This window comes from Anopheles funestus, unplaced genomic scaffold, assembly GCF_943734845.2.
Source record: "Anopheles funestus unplaced genomic scaffold, idAnoFuneDA-416_04 scaffold_12_ctg1, whole genome shotgun sequence".
NCBI classification, from domain to species: Eukaryota; Metazoa; Arthropoda; class Insecta; order Diptera; family Culicidae; genus Anopheles; species Anopheles funestus.
The window spans coordinates 74,114-91,874 of record NW_026045352.1 but is presented as its reverse complement, the minus strand read 5'-3'; the positions used below and the strand labels follow the sequence as shown (position 1 = coordinate 91,874).

The following is a 17,761-nucleotide window of genomic DNA, read 5'->3' as shown; positions in this document are numbered from 1 at the left end:
TTAGCCAAGACACCTTAGCCAAGACACATTAGCCAAGACACTTTATCCAAGACACCTTAGCCAAGACACCTTAGTCAAGACACTTTAGCCAAGACACCTTAGCCGAGACACCTTAGCCAAAACACATTAGCCAAGACACCTTAGCCAAGACACCTTAGCCAAGACACCTTAGCCAAGACACATTAGCCAAGACACCTTAGCCAAGACACATTAGCCAAGACACCTTAGCCAAGACACCTTAGCCAAGACACCTTAGCCAAGACACCTTAGCCAAGACACATTAGCCAAGACACCTTAGCCAAAACACATTAGCCAAGACATCTTAGCTAAGACACCTTAGCCAAGACACATTAGCCGAGACACATTAGCCAAGACACCTTAGCCGAGACACATTAGCCAAGACACCTTAGCCAAGACACATTAGCCAAGACACCTTAGCCAAGACACCTTAGCCAAGACACCTTAGCCAAGACACCTTAGCCAAGACACCTTAGCCAAGACACTTTAGCCGAGACACATTAGCCAAGACACCTTAGCCAAGACACCTTAGCCAAGCCACATTAGCCAAGACACCTTAGCCAAAACACATTAGCCAAGACACCTAAGCTAAGACACCTTAGCCAAGACACATTAGCCGAGACACCTTAGCCAAGACACCTTAGCCAAGACACCTTAGCCAAGACACCTTAGCCAAGACACCTTAGCCAAGACACCTTAGCCAAGACACCTTAGCCAAGACACATTAGCCAAGACACCTTAGCCAAGACACCTTAGCCAAGACACCTTAGCCAAGACACATTAGCCAAGACACCTTAGCCAAGACACATTAGCCAAGACACCTTAGCCAAGACACCTTAGCCAAGACACCTTAGCCAAGACACCTTAGCCAAGACACATTAGCCAAGACACCTTAGCCAAGACACCTTAGCCAAGACACCTTAGCCAAGACACCTTAGCCAAGACACCTTAGCCAAGACACCTTAGCCAAGACACTTTAGCCGAGACACATTAGCCAAGACACCTTAGCCAAGACACCTTAGCCAAGCCACATTAGCCAAGACACCTTAGCCAAAACACATTAGCCAAGACACCTAAGCTAAGACACCTTAGCCAAGACACCTTAGCCGAGACACCTTAGCCAAGACACCTTAGCCAAGACACCTTAGCCAAGACACCTTAGCCAAGACACCTTAGCCAAGACACCTTAGCCAAGACACCTTAGCCAAGACACATTAGCCAAGACACCTTAGCCGAGACACATTAGCCAAGACACCTTAGCCAAGACACATTAGCCAAGACACCTTAGCCAAGACACCTTAGCCAAGACACCTTAGCCAAGACACCTTAGCCAAGACACCTTAGCCAAGACACCTTAGCCAAGACACTTTAGCCGAGACACATTAGCCAAGACACCTTAGCCAAGACACCTTAGCCAAGCCACATTAGCCAAGACACCTTAGCCAAAACACATTAGCCAAGACACCTAAGCTAAGACACCTTAGCCAAGACACATTAGCCGAGACACCTTAGCCAAGACACCTTAGCCAAGACACCTTAGCCAAGACACCTTAGCCAAGACACCTTAGCCAAGACACCTTAGCCAAGACACCTTAGCCAAGACACATTAGCCAAGACACCTTAGCCAAGACACCTTAGCCAAGACACCTTAGCCAAGACACATTAGCCAAGACACCTTAGCCAAGACACATTAGCCAAGACACCTTAGCCAAGACACCTTAGCCAAGACACCTTAGCCAAGACACATTAGCCAAGACACATTAGCCAAGACACCTTAGCCAAAACACATTAGCCAAGACATCTTAGCTAAGACACCTTAGCCAAGACACATTAGCCGAGACACATTAGCCAAGACACCTTAGCCGAGACACATTAGCCAAGACACCTTAGCCAAGACACATTAGCCAAGACACCTTAGCCAAGACACCTTAGCCAAGACACCTTAGCCAAGACACCTTAGCCAAGACACCTTAGCCAAGACACTTTAGCCGAGACACATTAGCCAAGACACCTTAGCCAAGACACCTTAGCCAAGCCACATTAGCCAAGACACCTTAGCCAAAACACATTAGCCAAGACACCTAAGCTAAGACACCTTAGCCAAGACACATTAGCCGAGACACCTTAGCCAAGACACCTTAGCCAAGACACCTTAGCCGAGACACATTAGCCAAGACACCTTAGCCAAGACACTTTAGCCAAGACACATTAGCCAAGACACCTTAGCCAAGACACCTTAGCCAAGACACCTTAGCCAAGACACCTTAGCCAAGACACCTTAGCCAAGACACATTAGCCAAGACACCTTAGCCAAGACACCTTAGCCAAGACACCTTAGCCAAGACACCTTAGCCAAGACACCCTAGCCAAGACACATTAGCCAAGACACATTAGCCAAGACACCTTAGCCAAGACACCTTAGCCAAGACACCTTAGCCAAGACACATTAGCCAAGACACCTTAGCCAAGACACATTAGCCAAGACACCTTAGCCAAGACACCTTAGCCAAGACACCTTAGCCAAGACACCTTAGCCAAGACACCTTAGCCAAGACACATTAGCCAAGACACCTTAGCCAAAACACATTAGCCAAGACATCTTAGCTAAGACACCTTAGCCAAGACACATTAGCCGAAACACCTTAGCCAAGACACCTTAGCCAAGACACCTTAGCCGAGACACATTAGCCAAGACACCTTAGCCAAGACACATTAGCCAAGACACATTAGCCAAGACACCTTAGCCAAGACACCTTAGCCGAGACACATTAGCCAAGACACCTTAGCCAAGACACATTAGCCAAGACACCTTAGCCAAGACACCTTAGCCAAGACACCTTAGCCAAGACACCTTAGCCAAGACACCTTAGCCAAGACACTTTAGCCGAGACACATTAGCCAAGACACCTTAGCCAAGACACATTAGCCAAGACACATTAGCCAAGACACCTTAGCCAAAACACATAAGCCAAGACACCTAAGCTAAGACACCTTAGCCAAGACACATTAGCCGAGACACCTTAGCCAAGACACTTTAGCCAAGACACCTTAGCCGAGACACATTAGCCAAGACACCTTAGTCAAGACACATTAGCCAAGACACCTTAGCCAAGACACCTTAGCCAAGACACCTTAGCCAAGACACCTTAGCCAAGACACCTTAGCCAAGACACATTAGCCAAGACACCTTAGCCAAGACACCTTAGCCAAGACACCTTAGCCAAGACACATTAGCCAAGACACCTTAGCCAAGACACATTAGCCAAGACACCTTAGCCGAGACACCTTAGCCAAGACACCTTAGCCAAGACACCTTAGCCAAGACACCTTAGCCAAGACACATTAGCCAAGACACCTTAGCCAAAACACATTAGCCAAGACATCTTAGCTAAGACACCTTAGCCAAGACACATAAGCCGAGACACCTTAGCCAAGACACCTTAGCCAAGACACCTTAGCCGAGACACATTAGCCAAGACACCTTAGCCAAGACACTTTAGCCAAGACACATTAGCCAAGACACCTTAGCCAAGACACCTTAGCCGAGACACATTAGCCAAGACACCTTAGCCAAGACACCTTAGCCAAGACACCTTAGCCAAGACACCTTAGCCAAGACACCTTAGCCAAGACACCTTAGCCAAGACACCTTAGCCAAGAAACTTTAGCCGAGACACATTAGCCAAGACACCTTAGCCAAGACACCTTAGCCAAGACACATTAGCCAAGACACCTTAGCCAAAACACATTAGCCAAGACACCTAAGCTAAGACACCTTAGCCAAGACACATTAGCCAAGACACCTTAGCCAAGACACCTTAGCCGAGACACATTAGCCAAGACACCTTAGCCAAGACACATTAGCCAAGACACCTTAGCCAAGACACCTTAGCCAAGACACCTTAGCCAAGACACCTTAGCCAAGACTCCTTAGCCAAGACACCTTAGCCAAGACACCTTAGCCAAGACACATTAGCCAAGACACCTTAGCCAAAACACATTAGCCAAGGCATCTTAGCTAAGACACCTTAGCCAAGACACATTAGCCGAGACACCTTAGCCAAGACACCTTAGCCAAGACACCTTAGCCGAGACACATTAGCCAAGACACCTTAGCCAAGACACTTTAGCCAAGACACATTAGCCAAGACACCTTAGCCAAGACACATTAGCCAAGACACCTTAGCCAAAACACATTAGCCAAGACATCTTAGCTAAGACACCTTAGCCAAGACACATTAGCCGAGACACCTTAGCCAAGACACCTTAGCCAAGACACCTTAGCCGAGACACATTAGCCAAGACACCTTAGCCAAGACACTTTAGCCAAGACACATTAGCCAAGACACATTAGCCAAGACACCTAAGCTAAGACACCTTAGCCAAGACACATTAGCCGAGACACCTTAGCCAAGACACCTTAGCCAAGACACCTTAGCCGAGACACATTAGCCAAGACACCTTAGCCAAGACACTTTATTCAAGACACATTAGCCAAGACACCTTAGCCAAGACACCTTAGCCAAGACACCTTAGCCAAGACACATTAGCCAAGACACCTTAGCCAAGACACCTTAGCCAAGACACCTTAGCCAAGACACCTTAGCCAAGACACCTTAGCCAAGACACATTAGCCAAGACACCTTAGCCAAGACACCTTAGCCAAGACACATTAGCCAAGACACCTTAGCCAAGACACATTAGCCAAGACACCTTAGCCAAGACACCTTAGCCAAGACACCTTAGCCAAGACACCTTAGCCAAGACACCTTAGCCAAGACACATTAGCCAAGACACCTTAGCCAAAACACATTAGCCAAGACATCTTAGCTAAGACACCTTAGCCAAGACACATTAGCCGAGGCACCTTAGCCGAGACACCTTAGCCAAGACACCTTAGCCGAGACACATTAGCCAAGACACCTTAGCCAAGACACTTTAGCCAAGACACATTAGCCAAGACACCTTAGCCAAGACACCTTAGCCGAGACACATTAGCCAAGACACCTTAGCCAAGACACATTAGCCAAGACACCTTAGCCAAGACACCTTAGCCAAGACACCTTAGCCAAGACACCTTAGCCAAGACACCTTAGCCAAGACACCTTAGCCAAGACACTTTAGCCGAGACACATTAGCCAAGACACCTTAGCCAAGACTCTTAGCCAAGACACATTAGCCAAGACACCTTAGCCAAAACACATAAGCCAAGACACCTAAGCTAAGACACCTTAGCCAAGACACATTAGCCGAGACACCTTAGCCAAGACACCTTAGCCAAGACACCTTAGCCGAGACACATTAGCCAAGACACCTTAGCCAAGACACATTAGCCAAGACACCTTAGCCAAGACACCTTAGCCAAGACACCTTAGCCAAGACACCTTAGCCAAGACACCTTAGCCAAGACACATTAGCCAAGACACATTAGCCAAGACACCTTAGCCAAGACACCTTAGCCAAGACACCTTAGCCAAGACACATTAGCCAAGACATCTTAGCCAAAACACATTAGCCAAGACATCTTAGCTAAGACACCTTAGCCAAGACACCTTAGCCAAGACACCTTAGCCAAGACACATTAGCCAAGACACCTTAGCCAAGACACCTTAGCCAAGACACCTTAGCCAAGACACCTTAGCCAAGACACATTAGCCAAGACACCTTAGCCAAAACACATTAGCCAAGACATCTTAGCTAAGACACCTTAGCCAAGACAAATTAGCCGAGGCACCTTAGCCGAGACACCTTAGCCAAGACACCTTAGCCGAGACACATTAGCCAAGACACCTTAACCAAGACACATTAGCCAAGACACCTTAGCCAAGACACCTTAGCCAAGACACCTTAGCCAAGACACCTTAGCCAAGACACCTTAGCCAAGACACTTTAGCCGAGACACATTAGCCAAGACACCTTAGCCAAGACTCTTAGCCAAGACACATTAGCCAAGACACCTTAGCCAAAACACATAAGCCAAGACACCTAAGCTAAGACACCTTAGCCAAGACACATTAGCCGAGACACCTTAGCCAAGACACCTTAGCCAAGACACCTTAGCCGAGACACATTAGCCAAGACACCTTAGCCAAGACACATTAGCCAAGACACCTTAGCCAAGACACCTTAGCCAAGACACCTTAGCCAAGACACCTTAGCCAAGACACCTTAGCCAAGACACATTAGCCAAGACACATTAGCCAAGACACCTTAGCCAAGACACCTTAGCCAAGACACCTTAGCCAAGACACCTTAGCCAAGACACCTTAGCCAAGACACATTAGCCAAGACACCTTAGCCAAGACACCTTAGCCAAGACACCTTAGCCAAGACACCTTAGCCAAGACACCTTAGCCAAGACACATTAGCCAAGACATCTTAGCCAAAACACATTAGCCAAGACATCTTAGCTAAGACACCTTAGCCAAGACACCTTAGCCAAGACACCTTAGCCAAGACACATTAGCCAAGACACCTTAGCCAAGACACCTTAGCCAAGACACCTTAGCCAAGACACCTTAGCCAAGACACCTTAGCCAAGACACATTAGCCAAGACACCTTAGCCAAAACACATTAGCCAAGACATCTTAGCTAAGACACCTTAGCCAAGACAAATTAGCCGAGGCACCTTAGCCGAGACACTTTAGCCAAGACACTTTAGCCAAGACACATTAGCCAAGACACCTTAGCCAAGACACCTTAGCCGAGACACATTAGCCAAGACACCTTAGCCAAGACACATTAGCCAAGACACCTTAGCCAAGACACCTTAGCCAAGACACCTTAGCCAAGACACCTTAGCCAAGACACCTTAGCCAAGACACCTTAGCCAAGACACCCTAGCCAAGACACCTTAGCCAAGACACCTTAGCCAAGACACATTAGCCAAGACACCTTAGCCAAAACACATAAGCCAAGACACCTAAGCTAAGACACCTTAGCCAAGACACATTAGCCGAGACACCTTAGCCAAGACACCTTAGCCAAGACACCTTAGCCGAGACACATTAGCCAAGACACCTTAGCCAAGACACATTAGCCAAGACACCTTAGCCAAGACACCTTAGCCAAGACACCTTAGCCAAGACACCTTAGCCAAGACACCTTAGCCAAGACACATTAGCCAAGACACATTAGCCAAGACACCTTAGCCAAGACACCTTAGCCAAGACACCTTAGCCAAGACACCTTAGCCAAGACACCTTAGCCAAGACACATTAGCCAAGACACCTTAGCCAAGACACCTTAGCCAAGACACCTTAGCCAAGACACCTTAGCCAAGACACCTTAGCCAAGACACATTAGCCAAGACATCTTAGCCAAAACACATTAGCCAAGACATCTTAGCTAAGACACCTTAGCCAAGACACCTTAGCCAAGACACCTTAGCCAAGACACCTTAGCCAAGACACATTAGCCAAGACACATTAGCCAAGACACATTAGCCGAGACACATTAGCCAAGACACATTAGCCAAGACATCTTAGCCAAGACACCTTAGCCAAGACACATTAGCCAAGACACCTTAGCCAAGACACATTAGCCAAGACACATTAGCCAAGACACATTAGCCGAGACACATTAGCCAAGACACATTAGCCAAGACGCCTTAGCCAAGACACCTAAGCCAAGACACCTTAGCCAAGACACATTAGCCAAGACACATTAGCCAAGACACATTAGCCGAGACACATTAGCCAAGACACATTAGCCAAGACATCTTAGCCAAGACACCTTAGCCATGACACATTAGCCAAGACACATTAGCCAAGACACCTTAGCCAAGACTCATTAGCCAAGACACATTAGCCAAGACACCTTAACCAAGACACATTAGCCAAGACACCTTAGCCAAGACACATTAGCCAAGACACCTTAGCCAAGACACATTAGCCAAGACATCTTAGCCAAGACACCTTAGCCAAGACACCTTAGCCAAGACACATTAGCCAAGACACCTTAGCAAAGACACCTTAGCCAAGACACATTAGCCAAGACACATTAGCCAAGACACCTTAGCCAAGACACCTTAGCCAAGACACCTAAGCCAAGACACCTTAGCCAAGACACATTAGCCAAGACACATTAGCCAAGACACATTAGCCGAGACACATTAGCCAAGACACATTAGCCAAGACATCTTAGCCAAGACACCTTAGCCATGACACATTAGCCAAGACACCTTAGCCAAGACACCTTAGCCAAGACTCATTAGCCAAGACACATTAGCCAAGACACCTTAACCAAGACACATTAGCCAAGACACCTTAGCCAAGACACATTAGCCAAGACACCTTAGCCAAGACACCTTAGCCAAGACACCTTAGCCAAGACACATTAGCCAAGACACCTTAGCCAAGACACCTTAGTCAAGACTCCTTAGCCAAGACACATTAGCCAAGACACCTTAGCCAAGACACATTAGCCAAGACACATTAGCCAAGACACCTTAGCCAAGACACCTTAGCCAAGACACCTTAGCCAAGACACCATAGCCAAGACACCATAGCCAAGACACATTTGCCAAGACACATTTGCCAAGACACCTTAGCTAAGACATTTTAGCCAAGACACCTTAGCCAAGACACATTAGCCAAGACACATTAGCCAAGACACCTTAGCAAAGACACCTTAGCCAAGACACATTAGCCAAGACACATTAGCCGAGACACATTAGCCGAAACACCTTAGCCAAGACACATTAGCCAAGACACATTAGCCAAGACACCTTAGCCAAGACACATTAGCCAAGACACCTTAGCCAAGACACAATAGCCAAGACACATTAGCCAAGACACATTAGCCAAGACACATTAGCCAAACACCTTAGCCAAGACACCTAAGCCAAGACACCTTAGCCAAGACACATTAGCCAAGACACATTAGCCAAGACACATTAGCCGAGACACCTTAGCCAAGACACATTAGCCAAGACATCTTAGCCAAGACACCTTAGCCATGACACATTAGCCAAGACACATTAGCCAAGACACCTTAGCCAAGACACATTATCCGAGACACCTTAGCCAAGACACCTTAGCCAAGACACATTAGCCAAGACACCTTAGCCAAGACACATTAGCCGAGACACATTAGCCAAGACACCTTAGCCAAGACACCTTAGCCAAGACACCTAAGCCAAGACACCTTAGCCAAGACACATTAGCCAAGACACATTAGCCAAGACACATTAGCCGAGACACATTAGCCAAGACACATTAGCCAAGACATCTTAGCCAAGACACATTAGCCATGACACATTAGCCAAGACACCTTAGCCAAGACACCTTAGCCAAGACACCTAAGCCAAGACACCTTAGCCAAGACACATTAGCCAAGACACATTAGCCAAGACACATTAGCCGAGACACATTAGCCAAGACACATTAGCCAAGACATCTTAGCCAAGACACCTTAGCCATGACACATTAGCCAAGACACCTTAGCCAAGACACATTAGCCAAGACACCTTAGCCAAGACACCTTAGCCAAGACACCTTAGCCAAGACTCCTTAGCCAAGACACATTAGCCAAGACACCTTAGCCAAGACACCTTAGCCAAGACACATTAGCCAAGACACCTTAGCCAAGACACCTTAGCCAAGACACATTAGCCAAGACACCTTAGCAAAGACACCTTAGCCAAGACACATTAGCCAAGACACATTAGCCAAGACACATTAGCCGAAACACCTTAGCCAAGACACATTAGCCAAGACACATTAGCCAAGACACCTTAGCCAAGACACATTAGCCAAGACACATTAGCCAAGACACAATAGCCAAGACACATTAGCCAAGACACATTAGCCAAGACACATTAGCCAAGACACATTAGCCAAACACCTTAGCCAAGACACCTAAGCCAAGACACCTTAGCCAAGACACATTAGCCAAGACACATTAGCCAAGACACATTAGCCGAGACACCTTAGCCAAGACACATTAGCCAAGACATCTTAGCCAAGACACCTTAGCCAAGAAACCATAGTCAAGACACATTAGCCAAGACACCTTAGCCAAGACACATTATCCGAGACACCTTAGCCAAGACACATTAGCCGAGACACATTAGCCAAGACACCTTAGCCAAGACACCTTAGCCAAGACACCTAAGCCAAGACACCTTAGCCAAGACACATTAGCCAAGACACATTAGCCAAGACACATTAGCCGAGACACATTAGCCAAGACACATTAGCCAAGACATCTTAGCCAAGACACATTAGCCATGACACATTAGCCAAGACACCTTAGCCAAGACACATTAGCCAAGACACCTTAGCCAAGACACATTAGCCGAGACACATTAGCCGAAACACCTTAGCCAAGACACATTAGCCGAGACACATTAGCCAAGACACATTAGCCAAGACATCTTAGCCAAGACACCTTACCCATGACACATTAGCCAAGACACCTTAGCCAAGACACATTAGCCAAGACACCTTAGCCAAGACACCTTAGCCAAGACACCTTAGCCAAGACTCCTTAGCCAAGACACATTAGCCAAGACACCTTAGCCAAGACACCTTAGCCAAGACACATTAGCCAAGACACCTTAGCCAAGACACCTTAGCCAAGACACCTTAGCCAAGACACATTAGCCAAGACACATTAGCCAAGACACATTTGCCAAGACACATTTGCCAAGACACCTTAGCTAAGACACCTTAGCCAAGACACCTTAGCCAAGACTCATTAGCCAAGACACATTAGCCAAGACACCTTAACAAAGACACATTAGCCAAGACACCTTAGCCAAGACACATTAGCCAAGACACCTTAGCCAAGACACATTAGCCAAGACATCTTAGCCAAGACACCTTAGCCAAGACACCTTAGCCAAGACACATTAGCCATGACACATTAGCCAAGACACCTTAGCCAAGACACATTAGCCAAGACACCTTAGCCAAGACACATTAGCCGAGACACATTAGCCGAAACACCTTAGCCAAGACACATTAGCCGAGACACATTAGCCAAGACACATTAGCCAAGACATCTTAGCCAAGACACCTTAGCCATGACACATTAGCCAAGACACCTTAGCCAAGACACATTAGCCAAGACACCTTAGCCAAGACACCTTAGCCAAGACACCTTAGCCAAGACTCCTTAGCCAAGACACCTTAGCCAAGACACCTTAGCCAAGACACCTTAGCCAAGACACATTAGCCAAGACACATAAGCCAAGACACATTAGCCAAGACACATTAGCCAAGACACATTAGCCAAGACACCTTAGCAAAGACACCTTAGCCAAGACACATTAGCCAAGACACATTAGCCAAGACACCTTAGCCAAGACACATTAGCCAAGACACCTTAGCCAAGATACCTTAGCCAAGACACCTTAGCCAAGACACATTAGCCAAGACACCTTAGCCAAGACACCTTAGCCAAGACACCTTAGCCAAGACACATTAGCCAAGACACCTTAGCCAAGGTACATTAGCCAAGACACATTAGGCAAGACACATAAGCAAAGACACCTTAGCCAAGACACATTAGCCAAGACACATTAGCCAAGACACATTAGCCAAGACACATTAGCCAAGACACATTAGCCAAGACACCTTAGCCAAGACACCTTAGCCAAGACACCTTAGCCAAGGTACATTAGCCGAGACACATTAGCCAAGACACATTAGCCAAGACACATTAGCCAAGGCACATTAGCCAAGACACCTTAGCCAAGACACCTTAGCCGAGACACATTAGCCGAGACACATTAGCCAAGACACATTAGCCAAGACACATTAGCCAAGACACCTTAGCCAAGACACCTTAGCAAAGACACCTTAGCCGAGACACATTAGCCAAGACACATAAGCCAAGACACCTTAGCCAAGACACCTTAGCCAAGACACCTTAGCCAAGACACCTTAGCCAAGACACATTAGCCAAGACACATTAGCCAAGACACATTAGCCAAGACACATTAGCCAAGACACCTTAGCCGAGACACATTAGCCGAGACACATTAGCCAAGACACATTAGCCAAGACACATTAGCCAAGACACCTTAGCCAAGACACATTAGCCAAGACCCATAAGCCAAGACACCTTAGCGAAGACACCTTAGCCAAGACACCTTAGCCGAGACACATAAGCCAAGACACATTAGCCAAGACACATTGACCAAGACACCTTTTCCAAGACACCTTAGCCGAGACACATTAGCCTACACATTAGCCAAGACACATTAGCCAAGACACTTTAGCCAAGACACTTTAGCTAAGACACCTTAGCCAAGACACATTAGCCAAGACACATTAGCCAAGACACCTTAGCCAAGACACCTTAGCCAAGACACATATGCCAAGACACATTAGCCAAGACACCTTAGCCAAGACACCTTAGCCAAGACACATTAGCCAAGACACCTTAGCCAAGACACATTAGCCAAGACACATTAGCCAAGACACCTTAGCCAAGACACATAAGCCAAGACACATTAGCCAAGACACATTAGCCAAGACACATTAGCCAAGACACCTTAGCCAAGACACATTGACCAAGTTACCTTAGCCAAGACACATTAGCCAAGACACCTTAGCCAAGACACATTAGCCAAGACACCTTAGCCAAGACACATTAGCCAAGACACCTTAGCCGATACACATTAGCCAAGACACATAAGCCAAGACACCTTAGCCAAGACACATTAGCCGAGACACATTAGCCAAGACACATTAGCCAAGACACATTAGCCAAGACACCTTAGCCAAGACACCTTAGACAAGACACCTTAGCCAAGACACCTTAGCCAAGACACCTTAGCCAAGACACCTTAGCCAAGACACTTTAGCTGAGACACATTAGCCAAGACACCTTAGCCAAGACACATAAGCCAAGACACATTAGCCAAGACACATTGACCAAGACACCTTAGCCAAGATACATTAGCCGAGACACATTAGCCTACACATAAGCCAAGACACATTAGCCAAGACACATTAGCCAAGACACCTTAGCCAAGACACATTGTCCAAGATACCTTAGCCAAGACACCTTAGCCAAGACACCTTAGCCAAGACACTTTAGCTGAGACACATTAGCCAAGACACCTTAGCCAAGACACATAAGCCAAGACACATTAGCCAAGACACATTGAATAAAAGACACCTTAGCCAAGACACATTAGCCGAGACACATTAGCCTACACATAAGCCAAGACACATTAGCCAAGACACATTAGCAAAGACACATTAGCCAAGACACCTTAGCCAAGACACCTTAGCCACGACACATTAGCCGAGACACCTTAGCCAAGACACCTTAGCCAAGACACATTAGCCAAGACACATTAGCCAAGACACATTAGCCAAGACACCTTAGCCAAGACACCTTAGACAAGACACCTTAGCCAAGACACCTTAGCCAAGACACCTTAGCCAAGACACATTAGCCAAGACACTTTAGCTGAGACACATTAGCCAAGACACCTTAGCCAAGACACATAAGCCAAGACACATTAGCCAAGACACATTGACCAAGACACCTTAGCCAAGATGCATTAGCCGAGACACATTAGCCTACACATAAGCCAAGACACATTAGCCAAGACACATTAGCCAAGACACATTAGCCAAGACACATTAGCCAAGACACATTAGCCAAGACACCTTAGCCAAGACACATTGACCAAGATACCTTAGCCAAGACACATTAGCCAAGACACATTAGCCAAGACACATTGACCAAGACACCTTAGCCAAGATACATTAGCCGAGACACATTAGCCTACACATAAGCCAAGACACATTAGCCAAGACACATTAGCCAAGACACATTAGCCAAGACACCTTAGCCAAGACACATTGACCAAGACACCTTAGCCAAGACACATTAGCCAAGACACATTAGCCAACACACCTTATCCAAGACACATTTGCCAAGACACATTAGCCAAGACACATTAGCCAAGACACATTAGCCAAGACACATTAGCCAAGACACCTTAGCCAAGACACATAAGCCAAGGCACATTAGCCAAGACACCTTAGCCGAGACACATTAGCCAAGACACATAAGCCAAGACACCTTAGCCAAGACACATAAGCCAAGACACATTAGCCAAGACACATTAGCCAAGACACATTAGCCAAGACACCTTAGATAAGACACCTTAGCCAAGACACCTTAGCCAAGACACCTTAGCCAAGACACATTAGTCAAGACACATTAGCCAAGACACATTAGCCAAGACACATTAGCCAAGACACATAAGCCAAGACACATTAGCCAAGACACATTAGCCAAGACACATTAGCCAAGACACCTTAGCCAAGACACATTGACCAAAACACCTTAGCCAAGACACATTAGCCAAGACACATTAGCCAACACACCTTATCCAAGACACATTTGCCAAGACACATTAGCCAAGACACATTAGCCAAGACACATTAGCCAAGACACATTAGCCAAGACACCTTAGCCAAGACACATAAGCCAAGACACATTAGCCAAGACACCTTAGCCGATACACATTAGCCAAGACACATAAAGCAAGACACCTTAGCCAAGACACATAAGCCAAGACACATTAGCCAAGACACATTAGCCAAGACACATTAGCCAAGACACCTTAGCCAAGACACCTTAGTCAAGACACCTTAGCCAAGACACATTAGTCAAGACACATTAGCCAAGACACATTAGCCAAGACACATTAGCCAAGACACCTTAGTCAAGACACCTTAGCCAAGACGCATAAGCCAAGACACATTAGCCAAGACACCTTAGTCGATACACATTAGCCAAGACACATAAGCCAAGACACCTTAGCCAAGACACATAAGCCAAGACACATTAGCCAAGACACATTAGCCAAGACACATTGACCAAGATACCTTAGCCAAGACACATTAGCCAAGACACCTTAGCCAAGACACATTAGCCAAGACACATTAGCCAAGACACATTGACCAAGACACCTTAGCCAAGATACATTAGCCGAGACACATTAGCCTACACATAAGCCAAGACACATTAGCCAAGACACATTAGCCAAGACACATTAGCCAAGACACCTTAGCCAAGACACATTGACCAAGATACCTTAGCCAAGACACATTAGCCAAGACACCTTAGCCAAGACACATTAGCCAAGACACATAAGCCAAGACACATTAGCCAAGACACCTTAGCCGATACACATTAGCCAAGACACATAAGCCAAGACACCTTAGCCAAGACACATAAGCCAAGACACATTAGCCAAGACACATAAGCCAAGACACATTAGCCGAGACACCTTAGCCGATACACATTAGCCAAGACACATAAGCCAAGACACCTTAGCCAAGACACATTAGCCAAGACACATTAGCCAAGACACATTAGCCAAGACACCTTAGCCAAGACACATTGACCAAGATACCTTAGCCAAGACACATAAGCCAAGACACCTTAGCCAAGACACATTAGCCAAGACACATAAGCCAAGACACATTAGCCAAGACACCTTAGCCGATACACATTAGCTGAGACACATTAGCCAAGACACCTTAGCCAAGACACATAAGCCAAGACACATTAGCCAAGACACATTGACCAAGACACCTTAGCCAAGACACATTAGCCGAGACACATTAGCCTACACATTAGCCAAGACACTTTAGCCAAGACACTTTAGCTAAGACACCTTAGCCAAGACACATTAGCCAAGACACATTAGCCAAGACACCTTAGCCAAGACACCTTAGCCAAGACACCTTAGCCAAGACACCTTAGCCAAGACACCTTAGCGAAGACACATTAGCCGAGACACATTAGCCAAGACACATTAGCCAAGACACATTAGCCAAGACACCTTAGCCAAGACACATTAGCCAAGACCCATAAGCCAAGACACCTTAGCGAAGACACCTTAGCCAAAACACCTTAGCCAAGACACCTTAGACAAGACACCTTAGCCAAGACACCTTAGCCAAGACACCTTAGCTAAGACACCTTAGCCAAGACACCTTAGCCAAGACACCTTAGCCAAGACACATTAGCCGAGTTACCTTAGCCAAGACACCTTAGCCAAGACACATTAGCCAAGACACATTAACCAAGACACCTTAGCCAAGACACATTAGCCAAGACACATTAGCCAAGACACATTAGCCAAGACACATTAGCCAAGACACCTTAGCCAAGACACATTAGCCAAGACACCTTAGCCAAGACACATTAGCCAAGACACATTAGCCAAGACACCTTAGCCAGGACACCTTAGCCAAGACACATTAGCCAAGACACCTTAGCCAAGACACATTAGCCAAGACACATTAGCCAAGACACCTTAGCCAAGACACATAAGCCAAGACACATTAGCCAAGACACATTAGCCAAGACACATTAGCCAAGACACCTTAGCCAAGACACATTGACCAAGATACCTTAGCCAAGACACTTTAGCCAAGACACCTTAGCCAAGACACATTAGCCAAGACACCTTAGCCAAGACACATTAGCCAAGACACCTTAGCCGATACACATTAGCCAAGACACATTAGCCAAGACACCTTAGCCAAGACACATTAGCCGAGACACATTAGCCAAGACACATTAGCCAAGACACATTAGCCAAGACACCTTAGACAAAACACATTAGCCAAGACCCATAAGCCAAGACACCTTAGCGAAGACACCTTAGCCAAGACACCTTAGCCAAGACACCTTAGACAAGACACCTTAGCCAAGACACCTTAGCCAAGACACATTAGCCAAGACACCTTAGCCAAGACACTTTAGCTGAGACACATTAGCCAAGACACCTTAGCCAAGACACATAAGCCAAGACACATTAGCCAAGACACATTGACCAAGACACCTTAGCCAAGACACATTAGCCGAGACACATTAGCCTACACAAAAGCCAAGACACATTAGCCAAGACACATAAGCCAAGACACATAAGCCAAGACACATTAGCCAAGACACCTTAGCCAAGACACATTGACCAAGACACATTAGCCAAGACACATTAGCCAAGACACCTTAGCCAAGACACATTAGCCAAGACACATTAGCCAAGACACCTTAGCCAAGACACCTTAGCCAAGACACATTAGCCAAGACACCTTAGCCAAGACACATTAGCCAAGACACATTAGCCAAGACACCTTAGCCAAGACACATTGACCAAGATACCTTAGCCAAGACACATTAGCCAAGACACCTTAGCCAAGACACATTAGCCAAGACACCTTAGCCAAGACACATTAGCCAAGACACCTTAGCCGATACACATTAGCCAAGACACCTTAGCCAAGACACATAAGCCAAGACACATTAGCCAAGACACATTAGCCAAGACACCTTAGCCAAGACACATTAGCCAAGACACCTTAGCCAAGACACATTAGCCAAGACACCTTAGCCAAGACACATTAGCCAAGACACCTTAGCCGATACACATTAGCTGAGACACATTAGCCAAGACACCTTAAGCAAGACACATAAGCCAAGACACATTAGCCAAGACATATTGACCAAGACACCTTAGCCAAGACTCATTAGCCGAGACACATAAGCCAAGACACATTAGCCAAGACACTTTAGCCAAAACACCTTAGCTAAGACACCTTAGCCAAGACACATTAGCCAAGACACATTAGCCAAGACACCTTAGCCAAGACACATTAGCCAAGACCCATAAGCCAAGACACCTTAGCGAAGACACCTTAGCCACGACACCTTAGCCAAGACACCTTAGACAAGACACATTAGCCAAGACAC

The 17,761-nt window shown here is 46.4% G+C and overlaps 1 long non-coding RNA gene across 1 annotated transcript in view; it reads right to left on the bottom strand.

Annotated features, from left to right (window-relative positions):
* LOC125774483 (uncharacterized) overlaps window positions 1–17,761 on the bottom strand; it is an 82,461-nt gene that overhangs the window by 16,408 nt on the left and 48,292 nt on the right. The window contains exon 2 of the long non-coding RNA XR_007420959.1: window positions 16,238–16,503. This is a non-coding gene — a long non-coding RNA (uncharacterized LOC125774483). The remainder of the gene's footprint in view (window positions 1–16,237; window positions 16,504–17,761) is intronic.